Source organism: Triticum urartu, chromosome 3, assembly GCF_003073215.2.
Source record: "Triticum urartu cultivar G1812 chromosome 3, Tu2.1, whole genome shotgun sequence".
NCBI lineage: Eukaryota > Viridiplantae > Streptophyta > Magnoliopsida > Poales > Poaceae > Triticum > Triticum urartu.
The window spans coordinates 729,130,653-729,144,404 of record NC_053024.1 but is presented as its reverse complement, the minus strand read 5'-3'; positions in this window follow the sequence as shown (position 1 = coordinate 729,144,404).

Here is a 13,752-nt window from a genome sequence, read left to right as displayed (position 1 = left end):
GTCCGAAATCCCGTTCATAAAAAGACGAACTCGGGTCGGATTCGTTTTCGCGCAGAAAACAGATCCGAAAAGTGATGCACTAATCAGAAGGTTCCCGGAGTTTGCACGGTTGGATTGAGCTGAAATTTTGAGAGGTGGTAGATATAGGAATTTCGCAGCCGATCAACGGTTGGATCTTCCAAAGGATGTCCGACCGAGAAGCTGGACACCACGCCCTAAACTCATCCAGATTCCCGTCCAGATTTGACAGGGCTCCGGTATATCGTGGATTGCCAGAGATTCCTCCATCGGAACTGGACTAAATTTTCCAGGGTTGTTGTAGACTCAATTCCGCACAATTTCACCAAAGCGATCGTTAAAAAGACACTTGAGGAGGCGGTGGCGCCGGACACAAGTTTGCTGTCCAGAAAAACAGCACGGTCGCTTGAGGGCAATGTTCACGTTGAGCCCCCGAGCTCCATGGATGATTCCTCCATGATCTTGATAGAGATCGTAGTTGATGTTTGATGAAGGCCCTCATCCGAACGCGGGGCGCAGTTCTTGGTCGAACCAAGGTGACCAGTCGAGCTGGTGACAAAGATGCCGAAGTCGCAGTTGATCTGCAGGCGAGCCATCAATCCTTTTGTCGATCACACAACGGAACTCTCAATGAAAGCACCAGTGTCGGTGTCAAAACCGGCGGATCTCGGGTAGGGGGTCCCGAACTGTGCGTCTAAGGCGGATGGTAACAGGAGGCAGGGGACACGATGTTTTACCCAGGTTCGGGCCCTCTTGATGGAGGTAAAACCCTACGTCCTGCTTGATTATTTTTGATAATATGAGTAGTACAAGAGTTGATCTACCACGAGATCGGAGAGGCGAAACCCTAGAAGCTAGCCTATGGTATAATTGTATGTATATGATCTATTGACTAGCCTGGCCTCGGTTTATATAATGCACCAGAGGCCTAGGATAACAAGAGTCCTAGCCGAATACGCCGGTGGGGAGGAGTCCTTGTCTTGATCGTCAAGTCTTGTGAAATCTTCCTTGTATGCGGTAGATATTCGAGCTGTCCCATGAGTATACGGCCATGGGGGTCCTCGGCCCAATCTAACAGATCAGGAGATGACGTGGTGAATACCCCCTAGTCCAGGACACCGTCAGTTACGTTGAGCAATTTTCCACTATGGTTTTATGAAAATGCCGTATAATGTGTATCCATCATGGTATGGATCAGTAGAAGTGATTTTTGGTACACATTGAATTTTGTTGAGTACGAAGGTATAGACAATATCTATGCCATGGAACTAGGCTTTATTGATTGCCTAAAGAAATAGGCCTATCTTACTCCAATAGTGGATGGTGTTGCCAAATAGATGTTGTGAATCGTAACTAGAATACAGAAGACGAAGAGACGTGTGTTGCATGTGCACGTTTACTAGTAATTCATATATCAAACGCTGACGTTTTCTTAGGGGATCATGAATTTTCTCTTTAATATTTTCATGTTCATATTTGAAAATGAGGATGAACTTAAATATTCAGCAGCACATATACAAAATATATAGTTATTTTAGATGCATTCAAGTGTTCACTAAAGAAGGATCGGTACGGTAAGGCTAGGTTTAGACACGTCGTCCAAACATATTTCTGAATCTCTTTATCAGTAAATATGACTTCAATGACATATATAGTATGTTATTCAATTAAATGTAAACTTTTGAATATTTGGTGGTCTAAACTTTATTTTGTGTATTTAACCTACGTGCAACTATGTGTTGAACATCAATACCTTATTGATTTGACATCATATATGACAAAACTACTAGCTTAGTGCAAGCGACAATAGTGGCACGGACACCTCTAGTTTTTGCGGGCTTGATTAATTTTGATACTCATAAAATAACACACAAATTAAATGAAGAAATTATCTAACTATCTGAATCCATGTACTAATATTTATGAGCCAAATGACCATATTGGCTGACATATTTTTGTAGCAAGCCTCTAGATGTAGTGGGCCTTATTATTTTTGCATATTAAGTATTACACTACTAGGAATGGGCTATAGCTAATATGGACATTAATGTAGCACCATGTATCTGGTGCGCCACTGCTATATAGCAGTGGCGCACCAGATACTGGTGCGTCATTAGTGTCCTCATTACTAATGGCGCACCAAACACACGGTGCGCCATTACTAGCAAATTTTATTTTTTATTTTTCCAAAACTATTAATGGCGCACCAGGGCACAGTGCACCATTACTAGTTTTAACTAGTAATGGCGCACCAGACGCTCTGTGCGCCACTACTAACAATTGTTTTTTACTCTTTTTTTCAAAGCTAGTAATGACGCACCTTTGTGAAGTGTGCCGTTACTAGTTCAAACTAGTAATGGCGCACCACAATCATGGTGCGCCACTACTAACAATTTTATTTTATTTTTAGCAAAACTAGTAATGGCGCACCCCTAACTGGTGCGCCATTAATAAACAGGGTTACTAATGGCGCATTTTTAGGTGGTGCGCCATTAGTAACCTGAGAGCAGCTACATATTTTGGATAGCCACCTACCACACTCACTTTCCCCACTTCATTCTCTCCACCTCCTGCTCCTCACCTCATTTGCACCATAGATTCACCCAAATTAAGTGGTTAAATTACCTTTTTTTGATAGGTAAGTAAGGGGAAAGCTTTCTTTATGTTGCAGATCTACTTTTTTCTCCCTCCAACAACGTGCACATGCACTTTTTATGGCCTAGGTAGATCTATGTATGTTTGTGGTGTTGCATATGTTTGTGGTGTTGCATATATGTTTGTGTTTGCAGGTACCAATATTGAAATGCGGTAGTTGCCAATATTTTGCCGGAATGTTGATTCATTTCTGTTTTGGTGAGAATTTGGCACTATGCATTCTTTTTTGTCCTATTTTTAGGCAAAGTCATGCCAAATTTTTTCTTGGTTCTAAAATATCGTTTTGCTCTACCCCGCAGGCGACCATGGTCCGCACGATGACCGATGGCATCGTGAATAGGTTTTTGAGCTCCGGGAAGGCGGAGATGCTTCAAAAGAACGAGACGGGTATAAGATGTCCGTGTCAAAGATGCAATCTGAAGAGCCTTATTGCGGACCCGGATTCCGAACAGGTGCGGGACCACCTGCTCTTGCATGGTTTCATGGATGGCTATCGGTGGCAAGGTGATGAAGATGACTATGAAGTCGTCCATGGGGGTCGGGCAAGAAATGAGGAAGGCCAGCAAGACAACCACCACGGCGAGGGCGGGCGAGAAGACGAAGAATCTCCAGGACATGATCGCGACAGTGATGTTGTACACAGTCATCATGTAGAAGATGCCGGACATAATGATGAGGAAGATCATGACGAAGAGCATGATCATGAAGATGAAGATGCTGTAGCATACGACTATGGACCATCGATGGGTTGGGTGCAGGACCCTCATATTCAAGAGCTGCTTCTCAAGCAGACGGATAACGCAAGAGCTGCCGCCCGAGAGAAAATCAAGCTGGAACAACTCGAGATAGACATGGTTACTCCATTGTATGAAGGATGCAGGCCCGAGGATACCCGCCTGAAAGTAACGCTCATGGCTCTGGAGATGAAGGTAAAACACAAAATGACCGACGCATGCTTCAACGAGAACATGTCATTCTGGCATGAACGTCTTCCCGAGGAGAACAAGTGCCCGACCAGTTTCGAGGAGGCGAAGAAAATCGTGTGTCCTCTGGATTTACCGCACGTGAAATACCATGTGTGCATGAACAATTGCATAATTTATCAGGACGAGCATGCAGAGTCTACCATATGTCCGGTGTGCGGCGTCACTCGATACAAGAAGAGGTCGAAAGCTCCTCGAAAAGTGGTGTGGTACTTTCCGATCACTCCTCGTCTGCAGCGGTATTTCGTGGACCCTAAGCTAGAAAGCTCCTGCGTTGTAACGCGGATAGGGAGGAGAAGAAGCGAGAAGATGACGGAAATGATCCGGAGATAAATAAAAAAGACAAGATGCTGAGTCACCCTAAGGATGCGAGCCAGTGGCAAGCGTTGAATTTCGAACACTGTCACGACCGGTTTTCCAATAAGAATATTTATTGAGAAACCAATCTTTTGAGTCTAGTATGAGAAAAATTCTCCTTACCGGTAGACAAATTCTTGATACAATATGCCAGTAGCATAAAATATATTACAGGGTCGAGCTACGAGTGCTCAACCAAATTATTACAAGCACGCCAATAATTATACATAATGGCGGACATGACACAGTGGTGTGGAGGCATACTACTGACTCGAGGATAGGGTGGTGGTGGAAAAACATAGCGGGGAGTGAGATACATGACTCTAAAACTGGATCTCATCGAGCGTCAAGGTGAGGCTCGATGAATTTATTTGGTAGCGGAAGCGGATATAATACAGTTCCCAAATCCAAGGTCGCACGAGACTGACTGGGACTCCTCTAGGCGTCGGACTCGCTATCAAATTCTTCATCCATGAGATCGCCTTCGTCAGCATCTGGCCAAATCAACAAGCCAGTAAGTACTTTGAAAGTACTCGCAAGACAGTTCGGACGTAAGATATAACAAATGCATGCATGAATGCGTCATGATTAATTCACCAATGTACATTCAAAAATTAGCATAACGAAGTAAGTAAAAGGGAAACGGCGGTAGTCCGCCTGAAATCCCAACAAAACATAAAAGAAAACCGATCGGGTGTCTGAAGCGACGCCTCGAAAGGTGAACAAATAAATATAAGGAAATGATGCCACAGTCGGGCGTCTTAGCGACACCACATAAAGGGCTTTAAAAGAAATGCCACAGTCGGACGTCGGGGCGACATCACAGAAAGGGCTTTAAAAGAAATGCCATAGTCGGGCGTCTTAGCGACACCACATAAAGGGCTTTAAAAGAAATGCCACAGTCGGACGTCGGGGCGACATCACAGAAAGGGCTTTTATTCACAAGGAAGTAATGCTCATAATAAATATTCAATTCATGAAAATAAACGGGTTAGTCCATCCACAGGAATAATCATTTAACCGGACTTAGCACTCATGCGATTCACCGGAGTCTCTGTCATCAAACTGGCACTTGTCAGGATAAGATAATACTGAACTTGGATATGGAATAGATGATTCAAGGAATATATGACTCTGCAGAGTTTGTACAAAAATTTCCCAGAGCCAACAGATTTCCGTAGTCACGAAGGACTAGTTCCGTTTACGGTATTTCGGAAGAAAACAAGGCTAACCAGTACACACCCATCCTACCTCTCGATGCTAGGAATCACCCTAGACATCGTCCAAGAAAAACTTTTGAGACGGGGAGATCACGATCTCGAATAGCATGGGATCAAATTTATATACACGCGCTCTAAGGGGTGCCCCCCTCTCGGTCCCAACCGGAAACACCCATAACCCCTGACCGGATGACTGGCTTTAATCCAGGGCCATGGAACCATCATCCCGGCCTCTCCTTTTGGTGTGTACCAGGAAAGCGGTTTGCAACTTACTAAACCATATTCCTTGCGGAAAACATGTGGTAGTACAGGGAAGGAAATGGGAGGAACTGGACCGATACAGCTTGACACTGCAGTCACTTAGCCTGGCATAAGACTGGCATGCTACAACACTGCCATCTTACCCATCCTCATGCCAACACATGGCCATTCATATTCACATCCATCCACTTATGGATCATCGAACTCACTTACCTCAACAATGCATGGAAATAACGTTCATCGGTATGCTCATCAACATGCCATGAGACTAACTAAATGCAAAACATGCCAAGACACTCATCATATCAAAAGTTCAAACATGCTTGCCTGGTTCGGAGTAGTCGGAGCCTAGCTCGGTGAAGTTTGCGGTTCCGTCACCTCCTTCGGTATATACGGTATAAAGAAAATGTATGCGCTATCGTAAATACCGTGAGGTGCACAAAAAGTATTCCAAATATTTTTCAAATAAATCTGATAAAAAATTAGACAAAATTTTAAAGAGGACAGAAAAAGAATCAATCAAAAATACTTTTCTGTTTAAAAGTTATAAGGGTTTTAGTCCAGGGACTCATCTGTAATGAAACAGAAAGTTTCCAGGGGCTAGCTTATAAAAAACAGAAAACGTTCCAGTTTTGAATACGCCAGCCCAGAGGGGAAAGCGTATTTTGCCCGAAGGCGCTTCCAGAAAACGATTCACTTAGAAATGACAGAGAGGCTGACGGTGGGGTCCCACTCGTCAGGTTTAAACTTTCAAATGGGGGGGGGGGGACGAAGCTCGTCGGCGCCCGAGAGCCGCGGTGGTCGCCGGCGGCGATCCACGGTGAGGCAGGGGGATCGGAGGGTACCTCCGTGATCAGGGCACCTTCCCGCGTCGGTTGGTGGTGGTGGTGGTCGCCGGCGAGTACCACGTCGACGGCGAGCTTTGCTCTGGCGGACGGCGGCTCGGGTGGTCGAGGGACTCGTCGGAGAGAGCTGCGAAGGACAAATTGATGCTGGCGTTAGCTTACTGGGTGCTAGAGGGAGTAACTGACGGGGTTTGGGCGCTAGAGACGGCCTCACCGGAGCGAATTGTGGTGGAGGCCGAGGCGGATCGGGGCGGCCGGAGTTGGGGGAGGAGACCTCCTCGAGGTCCTCCGGGTGGCTTGGCAGAGCTTTGGTGAGGTGTAGAGGTGGTGCGTGCTCGAGGGTGAGCTCGGGGCCCTTTTTATAGGCGGCTCGAGGCGGTGGCCGTGAACGGGGGTCTCCGGTGAAGGTTACGGCGGCTCAGGGCTTGGTCGGTGGTAATTAGGGCGTTGGGCGTCATCGTGGAGGTCCACGGTTCCGTTTAGGTGCTAATCGAGCTGGGATTTGGTGTTATGGGTGAATTCGACAGAACGGGGCGGCACGGGCCCGTCGGCGGCAGGGAGCACGTCCCGTGCTTGCCGGGCCATGGTGACGGTGCCACGGGCGTGCGCTAGCATGCATGAGGCCACGCGGAGAGCGGAGAAACGTTGGGCGGCGCCGAACGGAGTTGAGCCGCCGTTCTTGTTCCCTGTCGGCTGTAACGGGGTTTCGGCCGCCGCAAGACACGCCGACGCGGGCGGCCAGGGGCGCCACCGACGCCGGGAAGACGCCAAGCGCGCGTGCGGGGGTGCTGGCCTGGGAGAAGAAGCCGCGTGCAACGCGCCAAGCGCACTGTCAACGCGTGAGTGAAGCTGACGGACGAAAAACGACACTGAAGTCTGAATTTTTCAAAATATGAACAGCAACAGTGCACGCCAAGTGTTCGACAGAATGATTCTGGCCTCTGGGGATTTTTGGTGGAGTGGCTACTCATTGCTCCAGTAGGCTGCCTGAATTTTGGTGGAATTTTTGGAGAAGTGTAGATATGAATTTCACCAAATTTGGCAAATCTGGTCCAAACTTCCAGAGACTGAATTTTGAAAATTTTGAAAAGGGGAGGAGTGGATCAAGATGGTTCTGGGTTGTGGATGCTAAGGACAATCCAGAGGAGTTGGTTTTAGGTCAAAACTCAAATGCAATAGGGTGCTTGCTTTGAAAATCCCTCAGGCTCCAAATAATTTGCAGAAATGATTTGAGGGGAAAAACAATCAGAATAAAATCCAAAACTTGCTTGGATGAGTTGGGACAGAGAACTTAGGTTGATTACAAGGAGGAGGGGAGGTTTTGGAGGGGTTTTACCACATGGGCAAAATACCAAGTCATGGGTGGTTTCTAAGACATGAAAATCCCAATTTTTCATAGAGTTTCTTTTTAAAAGAAAAAGATTAACTTCCCAAAATAATTTGAGAGGGAACCAACAGAGAAGAAGTTTCAAAAGGTCAAACACTATAGGTTGAAGAAAATAAAATCCTTGCCAAATAAAAGGAAGTTTTTAAGAGGAAGGATTTCTGAAAAAAAAAATTAAATGCCCTCTCTTAAAAATCCAACAAAGTTTTTGATGAAAACCAATTAAAATTTTTGGAGTGTCACAACACCTACCCCCTTAGGAAAAATCTCATCCCCGAGATTTCAGCTGTTCCTCAAATAAGTGTGGATGCTCTGTCCGAAGAAAATCCTCTCTTTCCCAAGTTGCTTCACTGTCGGTGTGATTGCTCCACTGAACTTTGAAAAACTTGATGGTTTTCTGTCGGGTCCTCCTTTCAGACTCCTCTAATATCTTTACTGGGCATTCCTGATAAGTGAGGTCTGGCTGCACGTCAATGTTCTCATGGGATACTTGCTTCTCTGGTTTGCTTACGCACTTCCTTAATTGAGAGACGTGGAACACGTCGTGAATGTCGGACAAGTCTTCGGGAAGTCTAGCTGGTAGGCTACAGTGCCTCTTCGTGCCAATATGCAGAATGGTCCAATGAATCTTGGTGCTAACTTCCCTTTAATCTTAAACCGTTGTAGTCCCCTCATAGGTGATACTCGTAGGTACACAAATTCACCGGGTTCAAAATTGACCCCATGATGTTTCTGATCGTAATAAATCTTCTGTCGGCTTTGAGTGGTCTTGAGTCGGTCCCTGATTAGCTTGACTTTTTCCTCAGCTTCTTTGAGCATGTCTGGGCCGAAGATACGGCTGTCTCCAGTCTCTGACCAATTTAGCGGGGTACGACACCTCCGTCCGTATAGGGCTTCAAAAGGTGCCATTTGCAGGCTGGCCTGGTAGCTGTTGTTGTATGCGAACTCGGCATATGGCAGACTTTCTTCCCAACTGGTTCCATAGGTGAGGACACATGCTTTCAGCATGTCTTCTAAAATTTGGTTTACGCGTTCAGTCTGTCCATCAGTCTGGGGATGGTAGGCTGTACTGAAGGCCAATTGAGTTCCCAGAGCCTGTTGTAAATGATCCCAGAATCTCGAGACAAATTGAGTGCCTCTGTCGGATATTATAGTCTTCGGGACTCCATGCAGACAAATTATACGGGAGAGATAAATCCTGGCAAGCTTCTGAGTGTTGTAGGTTGTCTTCACTGGAATAAAATGTGCCACTTTGGTTAATCTATCGGTGATGACCCATATGGCATCATTCCCGTGTCGTGACCGAGGTAGTCCGACAATAAAATCCATCCCTATTTCATCCCATTTCCACTCAAGTATTTTGTTTGGTTGTAGTAGTCCGGCTGGCCTCTGATGCTCAGCTTTTATGCGTTGACAAGAATTGCAACACGCAACGAATGTGGCTATGTCCCTCTTCATACCGTGCCACCAAAATCTTTCCTGAATATCCTTATACATTTTGGTTCCTCCAGGGTGGATTGAATATGGAGTGGTGTGTGCTTCAGTTAGGATTTGCTGTTTGAGGTCTTCTATGTTTGGCACGCAGAGTCTGTCCCCGTATCGTAATATTCCATCTTCGCTTATGACAAACTCCGAGGCCTTGCCCATACTCACCTTTCTTTTAATTCCTTCAATGCTGGGGTGACCAGGCTGAGCTTCTTTAATTCTCTCCACCAGGTCGGGCTTTATTTCCAAGTTTGATATGGTGCCTTCCACGATCATCAACAAGTTGAGTTTGGCAAATTCTTGTTGGAATTCAGGTCTCAAACTTTGCAGACTGTTTTCGTCGGAGCTGGGGTTCCGACTAAGAGCATCGTCCACTACATTTGCTTTCCCTGGATGATAGTGGATACCAACATCATAATCCTTTACCAATTCCAACCAGCGTCGTTGCCGTAAGTTTAGTTCTGGCTGTGTGAAAATATATTTGAGACTTTTATGGTCCGTGTATATTTCACATCGATTCCCAAGTAAGAAATGCCTCCATTCTTTAAGTGCATGAATGACTGCTGCCATTTCTAAGTCATGAGTGGGATAATTTTCCTCATGCTTGCGGAGTTGTCGTGAAGCGTATGCGACAACCTTGCCTTCTTGCATCAACACGCACCCGAGACCTTTTCGGGATGCGTCACAGTACACCTCAAAGTTTTTGTGTATGCCTGGCACAATTAACACCGGCGCTGTGGTTAATTTCCATTTTAACTCTTGAAAACTTTTTTCGCAGGCTTCTGTCCATTCAAATTTCTTGTCCTTCTTGAGCAACTGCGTCATTGGCTTGGCTAGGGTGGAGAATCCTTCAATAAATCTGCGGTAATATCCTGCCATTCCCAAGAAACTTCGTATGTCCGTTACGCTGGCTGGTGCCTTCCAGTCAAGTATGGCCCTAACTTTCTCCGGGTCCACTGCGATACCGTCTTGGGTTAGCACGTGGCCTAAAAAGCCTACTTGTCTTAGCCAAAATTCGCACTTGCTGAACTTGGCATACAATTGATGTTTCCTGAGTTCTCCTAGCACAATCCTGAGATGTTCCGCGTGCTCTTCTGGTGTCTTGGAGTATACTAGAATATCGTCGATGAATACCACAACGAACTTGTCCATAAACTTCATAAATACTTTGTTCATGAGGTGAACAAAATATGCGGGGGCGTTTGTTAATCCAAAAGGCATAACTGTGAACTCATATAGTCCATATCTGGAGGTGAAGGCTGTTTTGGGGATATCTTCTGTTCGCACCTTTAATTGATGATATCCTGACCTTAAGTCAATCTTTGAGAATACCTTGGCCTGCGCGAGCTGATCAAGTAAATCATTTATTCGTGGCATCGGGTATTTGTTCTTGACTGTGACCATGTTAAGTGCTCGGTAGTCTATGCACAATCTTAGTGTTCCATCCTTCTTTTTGGCAAATAAAATTGGTGATCCCCAAGGTGAGGAGCTGGGTCGAATGTATCCCTTGTCCAGTATTTCCTTTATTTGTTTCTTCAACTCAATCAATTCGGATGGTGCCATTCTGTTTGGTTTCTTGTATATGGGGGTGGTTCCTGGTGCTAGCTCAATGCTGAATTCTATTTCCCGGTCTGGTGGCATGCCTGGTAGTTCTTCGGGAAATACATCTGAAAATGCACATACCACTGGAACCTTGCTTAACTCAGAAACGTCCACCTTATTCAATCTCGGCTGCCGGGGTATTTTTCTTTCCTGGGCTGATACTTTTATTGTCTTCCCATGGTGGTGCGTGAGAATTACGGTCTGGTTGAAACAGTCAATAAAACCTTTGTTGGTGGTTAACCAGTCCATCCCTAGGATGACATCCAGTCCTTTATTTTCCAACACAATAAGATTGGCGTAAAATTTCAATCCTTCGAACTCAATAACCACATTCTGACAGTAACTCTGAGTAACTTGCTGAATCCCAGGGGACTTGATGATCATGGATTTTTCCAAGGGAAACATCGAAAAATTATTTTGCAAAGCAAAACTTTTCGAAATGAATGAGTGAGAATCTCCAGAATCAAACAAAACCGTTGCAGGTATTGTGTTGACAGGAAACGTACCGAGTACGATATCCGAAGCGTTTTGTGCTTCCTCTTTGGTTACGTGGTTTAGATGACCCTTCCTGTGGTTGTTGTTGGGGTTGAAATTGTTGCGCTTGGGCGCCGAATTATTTCCACCAGTGTTTGGCTTTGGGGTCGAGTTCCTTGGCTTGGGGCACTGTTTGGCGTAGTGCCCTTCTTCTCCACAAGCGTAGCAAGTAACGCCTGGGCGATATGTGAACTCTTTGTCCCTTGCATGGTAATTCTTGATTGGGCGTGAGATGTTTGTCGTAGGTTTGTGTGTCCCACCTTTCTGAAAATCTGTCCTGCTTCGATGATTGCGAGCATGGTTAGTCTGGTCCCTTTTTTGCTTGCGGATATCTTCCAGGCTGCGTCTCTCATTTTCCAGAGTAATGGCTTTGTCCACCAGCGTTTTAAAATCTGGAAAAGTGTGAACGATCAGTTGGCATTTAAGCGCGGGCGTCAGACCGTCAAGGAATTTCTCCATCTTCTTGCTTTCAGTCATACGTTCTTCATTGGCGTAGCGGGACAATAGATTAAATTGACTGTGGTATTCTGACACTGTCATGTTCCTTTGTTTGAGGTCATCGAACTCTCTCTTCTTGATTTTCATAATACTCTTGGGAATGTGTGCACCACGGAAACCTTCCTTGAAATCATCCCAGGTTATATCATTTTCGTTGGGGTGCATCTTCAGAAAGTTCTCCCACCATGATGCGGCTGCTCCTGTGAGATAGTGCGGAGCATATAATAGTTTCTCGAGATCTGAACATTTTGCAATAATTAATTTTCTCTCCATATCTCGAAGCCAATCCTCGGCCTCAAGAGGTTTGTCAGTATGAGAAAATGTTTGGGGACATGTCTTCTGTAGCTCAGATAACTGGGAATGCTGCTGATACTGTCCATGGTGATTTCCCATGTTGATGACTTGGTTCATCATTTCCCGATGTTGTTGCTGACTCTGCTCATAAAGGCGGCAGATTTGTGAAAGTGCCGATTCATTGCCCTGTTGGCTTGACTGTCCTTGTGTGAAATTGTTGCTGGGTTGTGTATCATAATTTTCCTCGGGTGGAGTTGGCATGGAACGAGTCCAAGGATGAGACAATTTTCACTCTGGGGACATATTTTGTAAAAATCCATAAGAAAAGAAAAAAGAGTCGCAAAAGCAATTCAAGAAATGCATAAAGTTGGCACATAAAATTAAATAACCAAGCTTACTCAAAAAAAACAAATCGAGTTGCGCACGGAGAAGGACTGCTCATTACATATCTTACACGCGAGCGTAATTATACAATACGTCACTCAGGATATGCGTACATAATCCTGACATGTTATTTAGGCTAGTGCACTTCTCCAGATCCTACATGATGCGCAAACAGGCTACTTCTCACAACCTATGTACATATAAACATATCATACAAAGCGGTACATTGCATGGCGGCTAAGCGTACTCAGGCGGACATGTTGACGATCTCCTTTGCCCTGCCGAGGGTGAGACGTAGCGAGGCTGGAGACTCGACTTCCTCCTCGCTAATAGGCTCCATACGTGTAGTGTTGCGCTGAGTGGATGGAGCGGTTGCCAGGGGCGGAACAACACGAACAGGAGTGGGCGCGCAGGGTGGTGCAGTGCGCGCTGGAGTGGGCGCAATAACTTGGTTGAACTCTTCGGTGGTAGGCAGGCGACGAGTAGGTGCATAAGATGCTGAGGACGAGACCCAAGTCAGTGGCGGTGCGGTGGGTAGGAGCTCCCTCCTGTTGGCAGCACAGCCATGAACTGAGTCCATGCGGGTAGCCACGAAGTCGTCCACCAGGTTGCCGAAGGCTGCCTCCAGGGCCCGGAGATACTCAATAAGCATCTCAAAAGCCTCGTCTCGTTCTCCTCTGGGGCAGGAGAATGCGTAGTGACAGGTGTAAGGCACATGGCATGGAAGATAACGGTAACGACGAGTCTTCATCACGGGGAGGACATCCCTGAGAAGAGCTATCGCCTCGCGGGCTGCCATCTGCATAGCATGCCTCTCCGTAGGCATGGCTCTTCCCAAGAACCGGAAGCGGCGTAACTCACCACGCCCTCCCTTGAACTGCACCGCGGCCTGGTGCATGGTCAGACTGTCGTTGACTCGGTGCTGGCAGAGTGTGAAGACTGGGCGCACAGATGGCCCCATCGCGACCTGAACGATGAAGGAAAGAAGCTTGACGAACCCATCGGGCACGTTGGCGAAGGTCTGAGACTCGCAGCTGTTGTCGGCCATCTACAAAAGTAGGCAAAAATTCTGCATGGTCAGATCATAAATTTATGCTGACTGACAGAAAATGACTACAATCAAGAAAATAAGAAAAAGGCTCAAACATGCTAATAACCAATTAGCAATCGCTCCTAGTGGCTTCCTACAGTCAGCCTGGCTCTGGTACCAAGCTTGTCACGACCGGTTTTCC